We start from the raw sequence: 18578 nt of genomic DNA on the forward strand, positions 1-18578 counted from the left end.
TGCCGCCCCGAGGCACACAAAAAAGGCCGCACAAAATGCGTCAAGACCCCGCACCGATTCTGCCCCCTTGGCCGCCGCACAGCCGCACAAAAGAGACACCAAGAAAAGCCCTACAACACACACACACACACACACACACACACACACACTCGCGAGGATAATCTTTGATTTTGGGGCATTATTCGAGGGGGATATTGGGTGGTAGGCGACAAGGGAATTTTCTAGAATTTTTGAAGCGGCGATTTTTTTGCCTAAACGAATTTAAGGGGAATAAATTGTCCGTTACTCTTCCCTGGAATGTTCCATGGTCTCCCAGGTTCTTCTCGGAAAACTAACAGACGCCTCTACATATTGCCCATAAATCTTAGAGATGTTCACAGAAGGCATATCCAGAATAGAAGCCAAAATATAGCCTGTCCTCCGACGGAGAGTCCTTCCAAACTCCTTTGCTATTTAATGGAGGATCCGTTGTCTCATTCCACAGCCCAAAACTCCATTTGTTGTACATTTAAAATGTTAATCCACTTGATTCCGAGGCCCAAACTCTGTTTATTCAATAATCAAACTTTTGAGAGGCCTCTTGCAGTGCGGCAGGCTAGTGCAAGTCCTGGAAATTAATTAGGTGCTCTGCCTAATTAGAATTAGCATGCAGAGAAAACTATTTCAATGCTCCCCGTTCCAGAGATAGGGAGATAGAGAGAGATCCACTGTGACATCCTACAAGTGTCAGCTGCAAACCCCCCCTCTCTCTCTCCACGAGGAAGAGGAGCACTCTGTCCGAGGTCCTGGCTGCATCCACGCGATGGGTGTGCTGTGAGGAGTGACCCAGAAACCCAATTGGAAAGCTAAAGTCAATAAAGAAGGCTTCGGCCGAGGCGGAGTTGGAGATGCCACCGTCCCCGAGTGCGAGTGCATTCGACCCCAGAATCTCCCCCCAGCCTGCCTGCCATCAATGGTCAGAAGTCAACCCACAGCCACAGCCACGGCACTGATTTGCATGGGTGGGGGCCTCCCGAGGGGGGCGGGGAGGCAAGGTGGATTTGGTAACCAACAGCTGGACTGCGGCGTGGCACGTGCTGGCGCCAGTCCGGCGCAGAGTCAACACTGCGCAGTGGAAGGGCCCCCACATGTGGAACGCATCGGAGCCGAGGCGAAAGCTTTGGGATAGGTCGTGCTCGAAGCTTGCAACCTCTGCCGCCACAACGAGGGTGTCTAACCCTAAGCGGAAGGAGGCTGAAAGCTTTCCACCCCCCTTAAAGGGAGGTTCGAAACCCCGCTAGCCTGGAACTGGAACTGGAAGCCCGTGGAACCCAAGTGGGGGCCAAAGCAAACAGCAACAACATGCACGGCACCTCGAGTGCACTAGCACCAAAGCCAAAGGCTCGGAGTCACCCAAATTAGTTGCCAGCGTTTCGCCATTGCGTTTGTGTCGTCTCTGTATGTAGCACGCGGTTAGATGCGATTGCCACCAGGATCGTTGCTCCATCTTTTCCAGCTACAGCGCCAGCACCAGCTCCAGCTCCAAGCCAAAATCGGTGTTCAGTGCTCGTTAATCAAGGCTAAAGCCAAGTGTCCCCTCCAAGATCTGAGGCCCTTCCGAGGTGTGTGTTTGTGTGTGTGAAAAGAAAAGAAAATGCTGATATGGTGATAAGTGAATGTTAAAGAAAGCTCGGGGGAAATCATTGCCGAGTGCGCTGCCTCCTTGTCGTCCTTGCCCAAGCAAATGAGAATCGGAGAATATCGTGGCCCTTAAAGCCGTGTGAAACGCGTGCCAGCCAGCCAGCCAGGCAGCCAGCCAGCCAGCCAGCGTTTAATTATGTAAAAGCCACAGGACCAGCGCACAGGACACACACTCGATGCGTGCGGTGGATATCCACGAGATACAGATACAATAGTCTTGCCTTGTATCTTGGTCACGAATCGAAATTTCAGTCTTAATACAAATTGATTTTTCCCCCTTCGTGCCCCCCATTCCCACCCCCCTGTGTCGTTTGTTTTTGGCGGCACACACTGCGTATGATCGATTTTCGGGGCTTCCCTGCCCTGAAAAGTGTGGCAATTAAAATTATATTGTTGTCCCTTCTGGCGGCCGGTCAGCCCCCCTGCCCCTGCCCCCCTACCCCCCACCATTCCTTCTTCGTTTGCTTTTGAGGCACGCGAGACAAATACACGCACACCAACAACAAAAACAACAACAACAACAACAAAAGGGGGGGAAAGGGGAAAGAGAAATGGGAACCGTGTGTGCCGTGCCACATAGTAGAGTTGGTAACTGTGCCACACAGCAGCTGGGGGGGCGCCCCAAGCAGAGGGACAGCAGGGCAGAGCTTTAAACACACACACACACACATAGACACACACATGTGTAGGTGTGTGTTTGTAGAGGGTATCCTTTGCATGCACGTGCTTGTCGAGACAAGCTCTTTCGAAAGCGATTCCAGCGCAAAAGGAGAACAAACAAAAGACCAAAGCGGGCGAGGGGCAAGCAACGGCAACAAAGGAATGGGGGAAAACAGAAAAGAGAAAACAAAATGAAAGAGCAAAGAGAAGACGAAACGAAACGAAACAAAAGAACAGGGAACGAGACAGAAAGAATGACAGATGAAAGGACACAAAATGTTGGAGGATCTAAATGGGGAGGAGGCGGAACTACAGAAAGGGGGAAGAGGCGGAAAGACAGAGACAGGGAGGAGTCAGAAAGAGGGAGGAGACAGAAGGAGGGAAGAGACTAGAAGGGGGAAGAGACCGAAAGAGGGTAAGAAAGGTACGGTCTAAGAAATATTTAGGACAAGAATCGAAGAACAAGGAAAAGACAGCAGCCAGAAAAGAGGAATAGCAAGAACGAGGGAAGAGAAAGAACGAGAAAGACAAAGGGAGAAGAAAGAACGAGGGAGAAGAAAGAACGAGGGTAGAGAAAGAACGAGGGAAAAGAAAGAATGAGCTAAGGCAGGGAAAATGCTACACAAAATGACAGTTTGAAGGAAAGAAAGAATGCTAAAGGTGGGAAAAATACAGCAAATAAAGAGCCAAGAATGAAGAAAAGAACGAAAGAATTTTCGAAATTTTTATATCAGACCCATAAAAGAGGGTTACGGGATAAGAGGGCAAGGAAGCCCCCGTATAAAAGACGGAAAGGCCCCAAACACCAGAAAAACACACACAAAAAGGTCAGAATAAAAGGCCACCCCAAAAGGGAATGAAAGAAAGAATAAAACAAACAAAGAGAAAAGAGACAGGCAAACACAAAGTACACAAAAAACAAGCAAAAAAGAAAAGCAAAAGCAACTATAAAAAAAAACCATTAAAAAGCCAGAAGAAAAATCAATGATGCTGCCAACTTGCTTTCGCATTCCATTCCAGGGGAAAATCCCCCACCCACCCCTGGCCACCACCCACCCCCCCCCCCCCCTTGCTGTTTGCGTTTTTGTGTGTCATTGTCCCGCTCTCTTTTTTTTTGCCGTCTGTCTGTCTCTCTCGTTCGCTGTGTGTTTGTGTTGCAATTAAAATTTAAATAAATAAGTGTTAATTACCCATTCCCCCCCTGCCCCTCCCCCAACCGCAATGAACAACATCTGCTAACCGCAAGAGTTGACAAATTTATGTAAATACTCGACTAATGTTGATCCAAAATTGTGCAAGACCAGAGCCAGGACCAGGGCAGGATTACAGGCAGAAGGCATCGAATGTTACGCATACGACATGTTGAACCACTGAGTATGATTGGCAGATTCCATTTTGAATAGAAGGAAATGATTTATCGGAAATTAAGGCATGAACCTGTAGGGTTGTGGTTGGGTTTGTGGAGTTCTGTCTTCCCAAATGATCTTCGACTAAATAACATGGAATTCCATTCATTTTCAACGAGCACAGGCTCGCCTCAATGGTCTCTAAAGCCTCTAAAGATGTGAACATCCTTTATTTTCAAGAATTTTATAAGAAGAGCATTTAATGTATTCATTTTCAAGCATTCATTAACCAGATTAGAACGACTAGAGTGGCACACCTTCCAGCTTAACAGATTTATATAAAAAGTATTTCGTATTAATCTTCAATACATACATATATCACGAATTATTTAATAGAACTAATTATTTAAACTGCTCAAAAAATATACAAAGAAAAACACGATTTATTTCTATGCAGAAAGCAAAGTAAAATAAAATAATAATAATAACAAATAAATAAATAATAATAAATAAAAATAATAAATAAATAATAATAATAAAAAAATAACAATAATAAATAAATAATAATAATAAATAAATACAAATAACAATAAAAAATAACAATAATAAATAAATAATAATAATAAATAAATAATAATAATAGATAAATAATAATAATAAATAAATAATTATAATAAATAAGTATGCAAACACTATAAATATTTGGCAGTCAGATATGGTTCTGTTTTAGTGGAAAATCAATGTTTCATTTATTCCCAAACAAAATGTAGACTCAAAAATCTGATCTATCAATCAGAAACAATTTTTAAAGGAACATTTACCATAGCCTCTGTTCGTGAATTCTTAATAAATCGCGTTCCATCGAGGGTATTTTTCATGATTTTAGGAGCATAGGCCAGAGACCATAAGAGCAAGCTGTTCCCCATTCAGAAGAAAGTCCACCACCCGCCTACTAAACAATGAATATTTTGGTATATAAATTTCTCAAACCTTGGATATCAAATCCGCATCCCTATCGCAGCACCTCTCGTACTTTAGCCCATGCTGATGCCATGAGAAAGCTCCAAGTCCCATTCTAAAACGTACTATGACTATGTATGTATGTTTTGTTGGTGGAATCTATAGAGGAAAAATATGCAAAATTGTTAGCATTACGCAACAGCCCAGAGCCAAGCAGAAAGCGCCACAATCAAAGATGATTTCCATAACGTTCGCCGCTCGTCCCGTGCCAAATGGGTCAAGTTTCTGGCATCCTGCTAGCCTTGACTCTGCCCCGCTTACGCAGCATCCGCTGCCAAATAGTCGGTGGTGCCACAACCGATACGGAATTGATTCCGAAATGAAAAGTATGAGAGCCTTCGTGGAGTAAATCAAAGCCGAGCAAACCACAATTGCAACAAAGGCGACGACGACACCTGTCCTGCACACTCGTGCACCTGGTCGTGGTGCTGGTCGTGGTCCTGGCACTCGACTGGGGAGCCCAGCCCCCGTCCTCGTCCTCGTGCTCGTCGTCCTGCAAATACGGCACTTTGTTTACCGCACAAATTGCATGCGAGCTGGCAGCCAAGGCTCCTGCGGTGACTGGCCTCCTGGACTCCACGTCGTCCATGCGCAATTTTATTAACCCCATTCTGAAGAGGTGGCGAAGCCCATGCATTTATGCCCATTGTTTCAGTGCTGCTCCACTCCCAGGAAGCTCCACCTGCCAACAGGAGGCCCTGTATGCCCTGTAAACCCTGCACTAATCGAAGAACGAGCCTGCAAAGGGGCGGAATGGTTCCTTAGGATCAAAGGGCGAAGAGCTTTAGACCTTTCAAAACTGGGATCTTTCACCCTCTGAAAGCTACTCAAAACCCGTGACTCTCCTGGCAATACCTGGAATATCTTCCCCAAAAAGTAACCCCATCTAATCATCGGGTATCCCCTAGTCGGAATATCGACAATAGACCTCTCATATATATATATTTCTGTCCCTCTTTTACTCCTCCCGGGCTGCCCTGCCATTCTCGTGACCGGGCGCTGATGTTTGGTCTGGCAGCAAGCCTCGAGTGGGGAGGGCTTCCCCTCCTCCCCGACAGGTTGGAGCTAGTGCAAAGCAATTACCTAGCCCCCCTGCCACCGCCCACCACCCATCCTCCCAGGCTTTGTGTTTGTTTGTCGTCGTCGTCGCCATCGTAGATGTGGACCTGGCGCTGACTCTGGCGCTGGTGAAAAGTTTATAATTTTATTAGGCCCTACAGAAATTGGGTTAGTGTCGCTTTTAGTTGCATTTCCCGACGAGTGACATCTTGGCAGCCCGCTGCTCGCAGAGTAGTTTCTGCCGCACAAAAGTGCTCGTCTGTTGCCAGTCATCTTTTTCAGGGGGGGCGGGGGGGTGTAGGGGAGGGGAGGCACTCCACTCCTCACGGGGACATTCTCTGGTCTGTAATGAGTTGTCTTCCCTTTTAGTATTTCCGCTTGTTGGAGGCAGCTTTTCGTTGTACATTGCCCCATAACATAGCAGTCGCCGAGCCTCGCGGAAATGCCTGTGTTTAAAGGTGTTCCTGAATTGCATGTAGAAATGTTAATTACCCAAAAAACCCATTCCATGTGAAGGTAGAGATATAGAAGCACCAGGGGGAGGTCTTGGTAATGTTTCAGCGATCAATAGAGCATGAAAAGGAGTCAAAAGGCGGCCTATAAAGACTTTGAACTAATAGCCGAAAAGACCTACACTGAACAGAGTTATATCCAGATAAATTATAGTCTATAACATATCTATATCCTCGGCTATATCCCCTCTATCGACACCCATCAAAAATCCCATTAAAGGTCGTACAATTCCCTTTTGAAACCATTAATTTGTGTGGATATCCGCCTGGCTCAGGCCCCGTAAAAATTATAAAAGTGCAAAAAGTCACAAAATCATGAGCGATGAATTTTTTAAAAAATATTTTTTGGTGGTACATTTGCAAAATCCATTTAAAAGGCCTACAAAAAAATATTTGTCTGGTGGAAAATATATACAAAAAGCCACAACAAAAAGGCCTTCAAGGCCTTGACTTCAAATAATTTTTTTTTTAATGCAATTTAAGTGGAAATATAAAAAACAACCTATTATCCAATAACAGCCACAAAATTCGTTAAAAAAAAAATCTAAAACAAAAATATAAATCCCCCTCATTTGCTTGGACTAGGTGTGATTTGGTGTCTCTTCCAGAAATAAAAAGGAAGAGTCTTTCGGGTTTAAATTTCGTTCTGCAAATGCAATATCTGTGTGATGATCGCCCAAGATCTTTGTGAAAGTTCCGCGTTGACCCCAACGCCCCCCCAGTGAGTGAGTGAGAGAGAGAGAAAAGAGAATCAAAAATCGAGAATCGAGAATCGAGAATCGACGACCCCAACGACCGGCAGGTAAGCAGCAACAACCGACTCCACTCTGATTAGTCCATTCAATCGAATGGATTTTTATTTGTATTTTTGTAGATTTCTATGTAAATATGTAGACGGCTTTTGGTATTGTTTTGTAGTTGCTTTTGTCGGGTTTGGGATTTCAGCAATAAATATCTTAAAAGTACGAATTTTAAATAAAACTTATGGATGGTATGGCTTACAGTGGGTTTCGAGACTGTAAGACAGGCCCCACCGAGAGCGAGGCGCGTGAGCCGGGGGCTTGCAGAATAATATTTGAATATTTCAGCACTTTATATCGAAGCTTTTCGGATGATCCAAAGGGACTTAAACCATAGACTTTTCAGCCTAAAATATGTCTCAAAAGTAGGCCCATTCGATGAGGGAATGCTCCTACTCTTGAAGCCTTTACTCAATCAATTACCCTCTCCGATACGCACTGTACCTCCAAGCACACAGTCGACGCCTCTGGCAACACACACAAATTTATGCATATGAAATCGTATTTTCGCCTCGATTGGTGTGGCTTTGTTGGCCCGGCCTAATGAACATGGGACAATAATAATTTTTAATAGGTTTTACTATTTTGGCTTAGATCAGGCTCACTCGCAGAGGCAGGGGGCAGCGGCAATATTCAAATCGATTCGATTTTATCGTGTGTTTTGTCACTAAATTGGCAACTAAACCGAGAGCCAAACTGTGGCTACTTACGGCCGTCGAGACAATGAATTTGGTAGTGGACCAGAATCGGCATTGGTATGGGTGTGGGCTAGTGGTAGTGGTTTACCGTGCACTGGGCACTGGCTATGCGCAATGAGATCATGATCTATATTTAGCAGATTAGTTCTCGAAAGGCAGCTCTCCGCCGAGGCACATTTGATTAGCATTTGTCCGCCGCGACTGTAATTGTGGTCACTCGTTTAAGAGTCCAGAAGTTGCCATCCGAAAGTTGATTGTTGGATGTCACAGCTTTTGCTGGCCTCAGGAAAAAAAAGTGTTTTTATGGGCATTTTTATGGAGTAGTCAGGGGCCTCATTCCGTATTCAATGTGTTCTAAAGAGCACATTTCGTACTACAAAGTATATATTTGCTCGTATGTGAGCAGATCTGTATCTAACTATCTTTTTATCGTTAGTGAATTGCTTTCGATCGAATCTGGTTTGGATTTTTATTAGTTGCTAAAGAAACACGCTTTCAATACGTCAGGGAATAAAATATTTTATAGAAAAAGAGGGCTTCAAAAAAATAGAAACGATTTCTTAAAAGAGTTTTTAACCATTTTAAGAATAAATTCCGCATTGAGGATTTTTTCTATCATTTTTTTATTTTATTTTTAATTGTTTTTACTTTATTTATTATTAAAAATTTAAGTTGTAAGTTCCGCAACGATGAATTTCTCTATCATTTTGTATTTTATTTTTAATTGTTTTTTATTTTTATTCATTAATAACAACTTTAGGAATTCCGCATTGAGGAATTTCTTTATCATTTTTTATATTATTTTTAATTATTTTAATTTTATTTATTATTAAAAATTTTAAGAATAAATTCCGCAATGAGAAATTTCTTTATCATTTTTTATTATATTTTTATTTTATTTAGTATTACTTATTTCTTTTTATTTATTATTAATTATTTATTTATTATTATTAATTTTTTTTTATTATTTTATATTTTATCCCACCAAAAAAGTTTCGTTCTTTATGGACAAACAATATTAAGCTTTAATTATTTAATTACTATTTTTTTAAATACAAATTCCTCTCGTTTTGCTGCCACTTTGGACTACCTGAAGGCCCCAAAACCCCTCAAGAGCCAGCCAGAAAACTAGGAAATGACTGCGAGACAATTGAACTAAATGAATCTGCCACCTTGTTCGCAGTGGAGTACACAACAACCAACAGAGTCGACGGGCTAATGACGTTGACGAAGTGACGATGGCTAAGTGGCCGGGCCGGGTCGGGTCGAGAACTGGTTCCGATCAACAATTGGCTCGGGGCGGGGCCAGGTGGACCCCATGCCCATGCCCATATCCATATCCATTTGCGTATGGAAACACTTCCGCAAATACGCAAAAAACCAGTACACAGACGAGAGGCAATCATCATCTTTCGGGGGCATTACTTAACAGAGCTCGAGGTGCGAACGTACCCAGCGAGCGTGTGGGGGCTAAACCAGTTCTGGTCTCTCTCTCTTTGGCACAAATGTTTTCCAAAATAAATTTAAGGTTGACCAAATTTAGTCAATTAGATGGGGATATTACTTCGACGGAGCGGCGAGCAGGCCAGTACATTCCTATAAATCATGTCAGAGTCAGAGTTCAAAGAACGTTCTAATGCACCCTCCGGAGACGATGCTATCGGCCAGATAATAGCCACAAAGGTGGACCAATGCCGAACACAGGCCAGGGCCGTGAACAGCATTGTCACATGGCCTCAGGTACAGGTGTCTAAGATACAGATACTGCACACGCACACCCTTGTATCTGTATCTTTGGGCCCGAGACGTTGAGTAATCGAATTAATAATAGCCTCAAAAATTCAATTCCAAACTGAATAAATTATCAATTATAATTTTCGAGCAGCTCGGACTTCATTACCAAAAGATACTTTCCTAGAAAAGCAATTTGCAATTGCTACCTGAATGCCAGAATACGAATGGATTCGTTGAACTGAACTTTGCCTTCATGACTTCCGTTCGAGCCATGAAAATTGCACATGAGACTTTTTTGGATGGCCATGAAATAGAGACAGAGTGGAGCTGGGCTTTGTTCGGGCTCGGACTGCATGCATTAAAATGTTGGCAATTGAGTGGATCCGTTAATTATAGACCGCGATCAATTATTCATTTGCCGGATTACCTGGGAAGAGCAGCGCCGAGCAGCGCGAAAAATGAACTTCATTTAAAATGATTCTGCGAAATTCGCGTTTTATTTCGCCGCCGCCGCAGAGGTGAATCTCTGTGAATCTCAGACTCCATCTCCATCTCATTTCAATATTTTTATTGTCTGATTGAAGTGTGACGTTTCGTTCCAACCGCGAGGCCAAGGGTCGGCTTTACGCAAAGAGATTAATGGAGGATCGCTGGATCGGGCTGTAATTCTCGGCTTAATTGTTTGCTTGCATGGCAAATTACCGCAAAGATATATGTATGCATTTCTCTTGGGGTTTCATCAATCTTGTAAAGCGTCTCTCTCGCGAAGATAAATCGATAGTAAAGCACAGTCGAAGGACTTCCGCCAGAGGGCATCCTGGCAGGCTTTCGCTCACGCAACCGCAGGATGAAAGGCCTGACTGCGTTTTCGCGGAAGTTGATCAAAAATTGAATCAGGAAGGTAGTAGGTGAAGGTGGGCCATTGAAGATTCAAGACTACTACTCGGCAAAATACTTGAAATTTATTTAATATAAAAAAACAAGGGCTTTATTATGCAGTTTCCGTGACAAAAAATATTTTGTAACTATCGAAATCAATGTTTTTAGAGGAAATAGTAGCCCCATATTGGTCATCATATAAAAACTTAGTACTTTGCTAAGAAATCGTTTAAAATCTAGGAAAACCCGTTCAAAATTCTTTAAAAAAAAACATCATCTTAAAGCCAACAAACGATATTTAAATATTGCACTCTCCAAAAAATGACCTTTTTCTAAGCCCAGATTGACTGCTTACGCCCTTCTGTCCGCCCACTTATTAACACCGTTTTGGACTTTGGGAGAATTAATTTTCAGGCCAAAATTAATTGCCCAGAAATGCAGGAAGACGTTGCGAGTGGCGAGTACAAGCTAATTGGGCAGCCCCCCCTACCCCCTCCACCCAGATAAATGGCCTCAAATTGGACGCTTCGCTGGATGACGTCCAACGTCTGTCCTCAAGTGGAACTAGAACCGACGATAGATAGACGGAACATTGGGCACGAAGGCCGGACCGGACCGGGCCTGGCCTGGTGACGCTTTTCACCTGTTCGGTGATGACGTTGACCACCGGGACAGCTGGAAATTGAGTGGCCCTGTCCTCGACCCTCACTCCCCACTGCCTACCCCTCCCCCTCCGCCAGTGGGAACCTCCTCTTCTGAGCACCGACGGGTGCGTGTGAATGGGACAGTTGTGTTGTCCTGGCATTCGGGTTTTCCTTTCGTGTTCGTTTTGTATTCTGTAAATAATTTTTTGTTCAAATTTCAATCGGGAATGGTGTCAGTGGATGGTCTGGTTGGCGTGGGCACGAACAGGTAGATAGACCGCAAATGAAATCATCGAGGGATGTGGTCACGGTCGGACGGTCCCTCTCGGGAACGGACTCGATAGAGCCCAATCGATTTGCCTTTTCGCTTATGGTGTGGAAAGGTCAAAGCGGGAAATTCGATATAGAAACCGAGATCTGACTTATCCGCCCTCCGCCCGAGGGCTTGGGCAAACATCCTCCTACTGTCAGTCGACAAGGACGCGGCAGGACCTCAGTCAAGGCAGCCAGAGGCCGGTCAACGAATGCCTTCATTCCGCTGTGGCACAGACAGACAGACAGACACTTGCAACGGATGCAAATGTGGACTGTAGGAAGGGGGGTGGGTGGCGCTCCTCTCTCTCTCTGTTTGTGTGGGAATTGTAATTAGTGGCACTTTCCCAGTTCTCCTTTGTTTGCACACACTTGACAGCGATTCTGGCGAGGTCCTGTCTCTACATGTCCTGCCGCCTCCGCACCCATGCCCTCTCCGATTCTCCCATGCATGCATGTACATATGCATCCCCCTCAAATATGCACTGCAAATATGCCGAGAGAAACATTATATTTCACGAAGCCAGCGTGGAAATCAGTTTCTGCACAGCGCCAGGAGGTCCTCTGGCATCCACTTGCATAAATTTATTCACAGTCCAACATAAGTGCACAAATATGTCAGGCATCCTGTTCAAACATCCGCTCGATGTGTAGAGTGTACACGTGTAAGGAGAATATTACTAGCTGAATGCCCCAGTAATACACTTTAAAACTAGCACAAATTTATTCATCGGAAACCAAAGGTTTAACAAAAAATACCTTTCTTAGTACGCGCCTAAGTCCCTAATTGATTTTAAGACATCTTTCGGTAGAGGGTATATGTTGGGCATAGAACTACAAATTAAATGCTATAATCAGTTGGTCCCCCTTAAAAGTATTACTTTGGTATCAAGTCGCAAGCAGAGACTTTTCTCTTTTCTCTCTTGCTTATAATCTTTCTATTCTTTTCTCATATTCTCGATTCGCCGAAGTTGCGACAAAACCGCACAGAAACCGCAAACGAAACACACAAAATGATTTCCAATAGCAGTACAAATTCTAGGCATTCATTAATTAGTATAAGGTGAGGCCCTAGAGCCACAAGAGAAAGAGTCAGATCAGCAGCATTGGGCACATCTCACCCTTTTGTGAACTTCACTTGGAACGAGAGAACGCATTCCTTTTCGATTCACTTCTTCACTTTTGCATCATGGAGTGGGAAGGGTAAAAAACTTGACGAATTTTCAAGCACGCACACACACGCTGGAACTCACGTGATTAAACGAAAAAATGGCGACACCACGGAATAATAACACATTTTAGATTCTGTCTCTTTAAAAATATGAAATTATGCTAAAATAATATGTTTATCTATACTTACGTGAAACATTTTACACATACATACATATATCACTTATTGCCGCACTTTTTCTTCGTCAAGCTGCATTTTTGTCGCCATTTGGAACCTTTCTGATCTGATTTTCTTTCAATAAAACACGTTTTTGTATATAATCAGTGCATCACTATACTAAAGTTCACTTCGCACATCTGCGGGACATTTTTCCCTTCAAATTTTGCACTATTTTCCAGATTTTCAGGAATCGAAGCGCGGAGCTGACCTACGAAACACGCGCTTTGACCGGGCGAAAAAATTAGAATGAGAGCGGTGCAAATGAGTTTTTTCTATGCTCTCCTTCTACTCTTCCTTATTGCTCTCTCTCTCTCTCTTCCACGCACACTTCAACTACTTTTATATGCTACTATATCATGCTCCTTTTCATTCCTCTGCTACTGAAAAGAGTGATCAAAAGAGTGTTGGAGTGGGAGTGAGATGGAGTGACTGGCGAGAGGGTTAGGTTACAGTGCGCGGTGTAGGTGCAGCGCATATTGAAATTACCTAATATAAATCAATTATTTGATATTTGTTTGTGAAATTACTTAATTTAATTTAATTAATTGATTAAAAGAGAGCTTTGCAATAGCAGAAGAAGAAGACAAGGAGTAGAGTTAAGCATTAGCAAAAGTACTCAACAGAGCGCGGGAGAGAGAGCAATTAGGAAGAGGAGAAGGAGAGCATAGAATGAACTCATTTGCATTGGTCGCACTCAAATTTTTTCACCCGTTCAAAGCGCGTGTTCGTAGGTCAGCTCTGCGTTTTAGTCCGCGAAAATTCGGAAAATGGTGAAAAGTTCGACGTATAAAATATCGCGCTGGTGTGTGAAGTGAAGTTTAGTGTAGTGGTGCAGTGATTATGAAGAGAAAGAAAAAGGGCGCAAAAGAGGCAAAATGGCGACAAAAATGCAGCTTGACGAAGGAAAAATGCGGCAACGAGTGATATTTACATATGTGACAAGTTTCATAAATATGAAGATAAACATATGTATTATTTTGCATAATTTCATTTTTTTCATGTGCCAAAATCCAAAATGTGTAATTGTTTCGTTGTCTCGCTTTTTTTCGTTTGATCACGTGAGTTCCAGCTGTGTGTGTGTGTGTGTGTGCTTGAAAATTCGTCAAGTTTGTAGTAGTGTAGTAGTGGGATGCAAAGGAGAAGAGAATCGAAAAGGAATGAGTGTTCTCGTTCCAAGCAAAGTTCAAGAAAGGGTGAGGCATTCCCAATGCTGCTGATCTGACTCTCCCTTGTTTAAAGTGCTTGCACGAACTTTCGCCCTCTAGTGCCTCACCTTAAATTAATGTGCATTAAATTGGTGCGCTCTTTGGAAATCAATTTGTTCGTTTCGGTTGCGGTTTCGGGGCGGTTTCGTCGTAACTTCGCGACTCGTAGCACGGCGACTCTTTTCATCAGAATCGTAAGAATCGTAGAAAAATTATGGGTAAGTGAGAAAGATAATTTGTTGTATAGCGAACGTTGAAAACAGACCGCCATTATAAGAATACCATGGGTATGAAAATATGTTAATTTTCGTATTGATCAATGGGAAGTGTCGGGGTGCCGTGGAAGATATTTTCCCAGCGATTAAATACGGCAACGCCCTCGTGCGTGTTTTATTTATATATTTCTTTGGTATTTACTTTCAAAAACTTCAGTCCAGCACTTGGCATTTATCAAAATCATTTCAAAATTATGCAAATTACTTAGCCTGCAATCGGCTCGAAACTGGAACACACTTTCCCCAACAAAAAAAAAACCTAACATAGAGCCTCAATTGACCCTAAATCATGTGACTACCGGTGAACTCTGGCCGTCTCAGGCTGGGCAGAAAGACTCTTTTCGGCCGGATAGAGCCAACACATTTTGGCCATTGTCTGGTGTGGCTTTCGGGTCTTGCCGCAATTGTTGTTTGTTGTTTGTTATGTTTCCACCATAATTCTTCTAATTATATGATCTATTACATTAGATCCAGGCATATGCATGGCCACACTTGTAACACATTTTAGCATATTTTATTAATTTAAATAATTCACTTGGGTCACTCCGGCCGATGCTAGACCGGCGATAACCCCCAGATATGGCCATAGAGATGGGGCCCGGGGAGGGACTTTGTTCAACGATCGGTGACGAACTGCGCCGGGAAGCAACTTTCATCCGTGTACAAGAAGGTGGAAGAGTTGCCTGAAGAGAGAGAGAAAGAAAACCCAGCGAAGCGTCCAAGCGACCGCATCCACCTCCGTTAATTTGTCGAGGCCACTAATTAAATTCAGTGGAAAACTGCCGTATTTACAGGCCGGTCCGAGTGCGGGAAAGACTCCACCGAAATTCCATTTTAAATGAATTATTTTACATTTGCTACATAACCGTAATGCGTTTATTATTTAACCTGCCCCGAGGCTTCGCCTTCGCCGTCGCCGTCGCCTTCGCATCTGCCTTCACTCTGGGGTTGGGGGCGAGGCTCTGCTGATGGATTTGTCGGCGCTCTGTCCACGACGGCACTTGAGTAATGGGTGTATAAGCGACGTCTACGCCCCAACGAGATTCAAATTTTAGCTGGGCCCAAAAGGGAAGCTCTCTAGCCATCTAGCCATCGAGCCATCTGACCATCTAGGGCTGAAGTTGATTAATGGGGTCTTCAATTAGGAGGATCACCTGCGATAGATCTGCTTTGGGATTGCATCCTCCTCCTTTTGGTCAATCATATGTGATGCCTTAAAAATTGATTGCAGATCAATATAGAAAAGAAAATCTTCCCACAGTTCAGGTTAAAAGATATAACTTTCATAATCCAATTTTGCTATTAAATAAATTGATTTTCTATCGAATATAATAATTGGAATACCTTTAACCCTGGCTTTGCCTCTTTCATTCCTAAAATATCTACTTATCTGTCTTAAATAATATCAGATATGGTCCATAAGCCTCCTAAATATTGCCTATTTTATAAGCAATTAATTAAACTACATTTCATCACACAATTAGCAGGAATATTCCACCTTTTTGTACAGAAATTCCAATGAAAACCCTTTGGAAATAATGACTACGAGCTTCTGTATTTTCCCATGTTATAACTGAATTTTCCGTCATTTCCATGTACTCAACATCAATGTCAATTGTCTCATTGTTATACCTCCACCCCCCTCCCACCCTCTCCAGAGAGGGTGAGTGCACACATTACGCCGGGGACCCAGGGGCATTCGGGTGCATTTCTATCGCCGCTTTGTTACGGGTGTCAAAAGTCAACAGCCACCGTATCGTAACCGTAACCGTTTACCGTTTACCGTATGTTTGCTCTTGGCACACCGCTCGCTGGGATGAGCCAATGGGGGTGGGGGGGCACCGGGAAATGATCAATCCATCTCATCATTAGCGCTTATTAAATGGAGCTAATCCTGGAGCCGCTGCAGCAGCGACGAACCGTGCGTGTCAAGTGCCAGAGATTGAGTCAGAGATCTCTGAATTACATATTTGAATAATGGTCCGAGGGCTGAATGGGAACCCAAACCCAAACCCAAACAATACAACCAGCGGCTCCCCTTAGACGACTGTGATCCTCACGCGCCATCCGTCACTTGACAGCCATCACCGAGGGACCAGAGCAGCCCAGACCAGCCCAGACCAGGCCAGACCAGACGTCAGGTTGATGTTTTGACATCACAACATCATTATCTACTCGTCTAACCCGTCGTCTACCCACTCCAGGGGCATTCTAGGGGCATTTGCCTCATCATCATCGCCGTTCGGAAGAGGTCGTACGTCGTACGTTTTCTTTGGATCGAGATCCCCTGGTAATTTGGGTCTAACAGGCACTTGACCAGTTTGTTTGTTTTTGATTTGCCTAACCGCCTTGAATTGGGCCAATTAAACTGCCAGAATGGATGCCAGGCTGTGTGGGCGGGGGTCGGTCCCACAAAAACCCAATTAGATGTCACTAGAGTAAAGAGCAGTAAAGATTTAATCATGGCCCAAACTCTGCTCTGTTGATCGGGACTGAGGGGAGGGGACATCCATCCATCGTGTTTTACAGCCAAAAAGAAAGTGTGAATCAATTAGCCTCGAACCCTGGCTCTCAATCTCAATTGTTTGCTTTGGCGAAAAAAACAATTAGAGAATTTTATTGCCTTCGATTTTACTACGCCCAAAACCATTCCCCTTTCCATTCCCGGGCACAATTGTCTTGTGATGTTGTCTCTGTTGGGTCTTGTTTGTTGCCGTTGTTGTCAATGTCGTAAAAGTGTTTGCAGCTCATTCCGGGGCCTGGGCGCTGGGTCGCCGGGTGAAAGGCCAAGCGATAAAACCGTAAGTGCAGACACTTCAGCGGGCCCGTGGCGGGCGTGGCAGGCGATGACCGATAAGCGAAGCCAGGCTCGTGCCTCAAACATGAAGGATGAACTCCATTAAAGCGAATTTTAGGAGACTATTGGTACATCATCATCTGTGGAACCTATTCCTACTTGGACATACCCAAGGCTATACTTCTATTGTCAACGGATGAAGGATGCCTCCTTTGTTGGAACCGATTCTTAGACGAAGTCCTTCATCCAGCTATCCTTGCAGCAAACTTTCGAAATACTGAAAACTAACCTACAATCAAGGGATCATTACAAAAAGTTGCTCCAGTACACGCTCGTGCCATGTCTATCCAGAATCTACACACCCGTGACCTCTTTGCCTTTGCCGACGCGGCTGCCATTCAGGCCCGGCCCGTGCACATCCGACTGTAGCAAAGGAATGGCGGCAGGCCCATCACCACGGTCCAGGGCCTGTCCTCGGGCTACGACCTCAAGACCTCAACGGCACTGTGCTCGAGTCCCCGGAGTACGGCCAAGTCATCCAGCTGCAGGGCGATCAGCGCGAGAAGATCCATCAATGGCTGACCAAGATGCAGTTGGCCAGCTCCGATCAGCTGAAGGTCTGCGGCTTGTGAGCCGAGGCCTAGGACCAAACCGTTTGAGTTGTTGTAAAATGTTCTAAAATATATGTAGCTACAGAATTGAATGGTCCCCCTCTGGATGGTTTGACGTCTCTAGTGTGGGGCACAAATTTGTCAGTGACTCGTCAAGTGCCTCGTCATCGTCATCGTCATCGCGGAGCCGTCAGCGGCGTCGTCATGGTTCGTTCTATGTTGAAAGGGAAAGAGACGTGGAATGGGGACCACTGCCGAGTGTTTGGCACGCGCTCTCTCTCTCTCTCTGGCCGATCGGCCCTGCCTCTCGCTTGAAAATGATTTGTTTGTGTTGTCCGATTCTGACAAGTGTTGTCATTAAGCCTGTCCAAACATTTTCGCTTTGAGGCATTGAGACAAATAACCAAATTTGTACGAAATAAATCAGAAATTGGCTGTCCAGTGCACAGGATCATAAATTGAACTGCAAAGGTGGGATAAATTGAGGAAATAATATGTGATATATATGTATATCTATAGATTGTATAGCCATAAGTATTTTTGTGTGCTTTTTATATCCATTTTTTAGTTCAATGACAGCTGAATATATAGGCAGAATTTATTAATTACGTGCGGTATATAATATATATACACTCCCGGTCAATAGAATAGACTCAAGGCATTTTCTATGTGATATTTTTAATTTAAAAAATCAAAAATTGACAAAAAAATATTTTTTTAATCTGCTTGATACCATTATTTCATAAAAAAAATTAAAAATTGTAGTTCCAAATCAAAAGGTTTTTTAAAATATTTTTTGTCGTACACTCCCGGTTAATAGAATAGACTCAATGCATTTTCTATGTGAAATTTTTAATTTAAAAATCAAAAATTGACAAAAAAAATATTTTTTTATCTTCTTGATACCATTATTTAATAAAAAAAAAATTAAAAATTGTAGTTCCAAATCAAAAGAT

At 43.5% G+C, this 18578-nt stretch overlaps 1 protein-coding gene and 1 pseudogene across 1 annotated transcript in view; one reads left to right on the forward strand and one right to left on the reverse strand.

Moving 5' to 3' along the window:
* LOC108161857 (protein abrupt) overlaps positions 1 to 12968 on the reverse strand; it is a 76195-nt gene extending 63227 nt beyond the window's left edge. Inside the window, exon 1 of the mRNA XM_033392931.1 lies at positions 12729 to 12968. The gene's annotated coding sequence lies outside the window, so the exon portion shown is untranslated. The remainder of the gene's footprint in view (positions 1 to 12728) is intronic.
* Positions 12969 to 16299: 3331 nt separating this feature from the next.
* On the forward strand, positions 16300 to 17710 carry LOC117188701 (annotated as a pseudogene).
* The last annotated feature ends 868 nt before the right edge of the window (positions 17711 to 18578 follow it).

Source organism: Drosophila miranda, chromosome 4, assembly GCF_003369915.1.
Source record: "Drosophila miranda strain MSH22 chromosome 4, D.miranda_PacBio2.1, whole genome shotgun sequence".
Taxonomy (NCBI): domain Eukaryota; kingdom Metazoa; phylum Arthropoda; class Insecta; order Diptera; family Drosophilidae; genus Drosophila; species Drosophila miranda.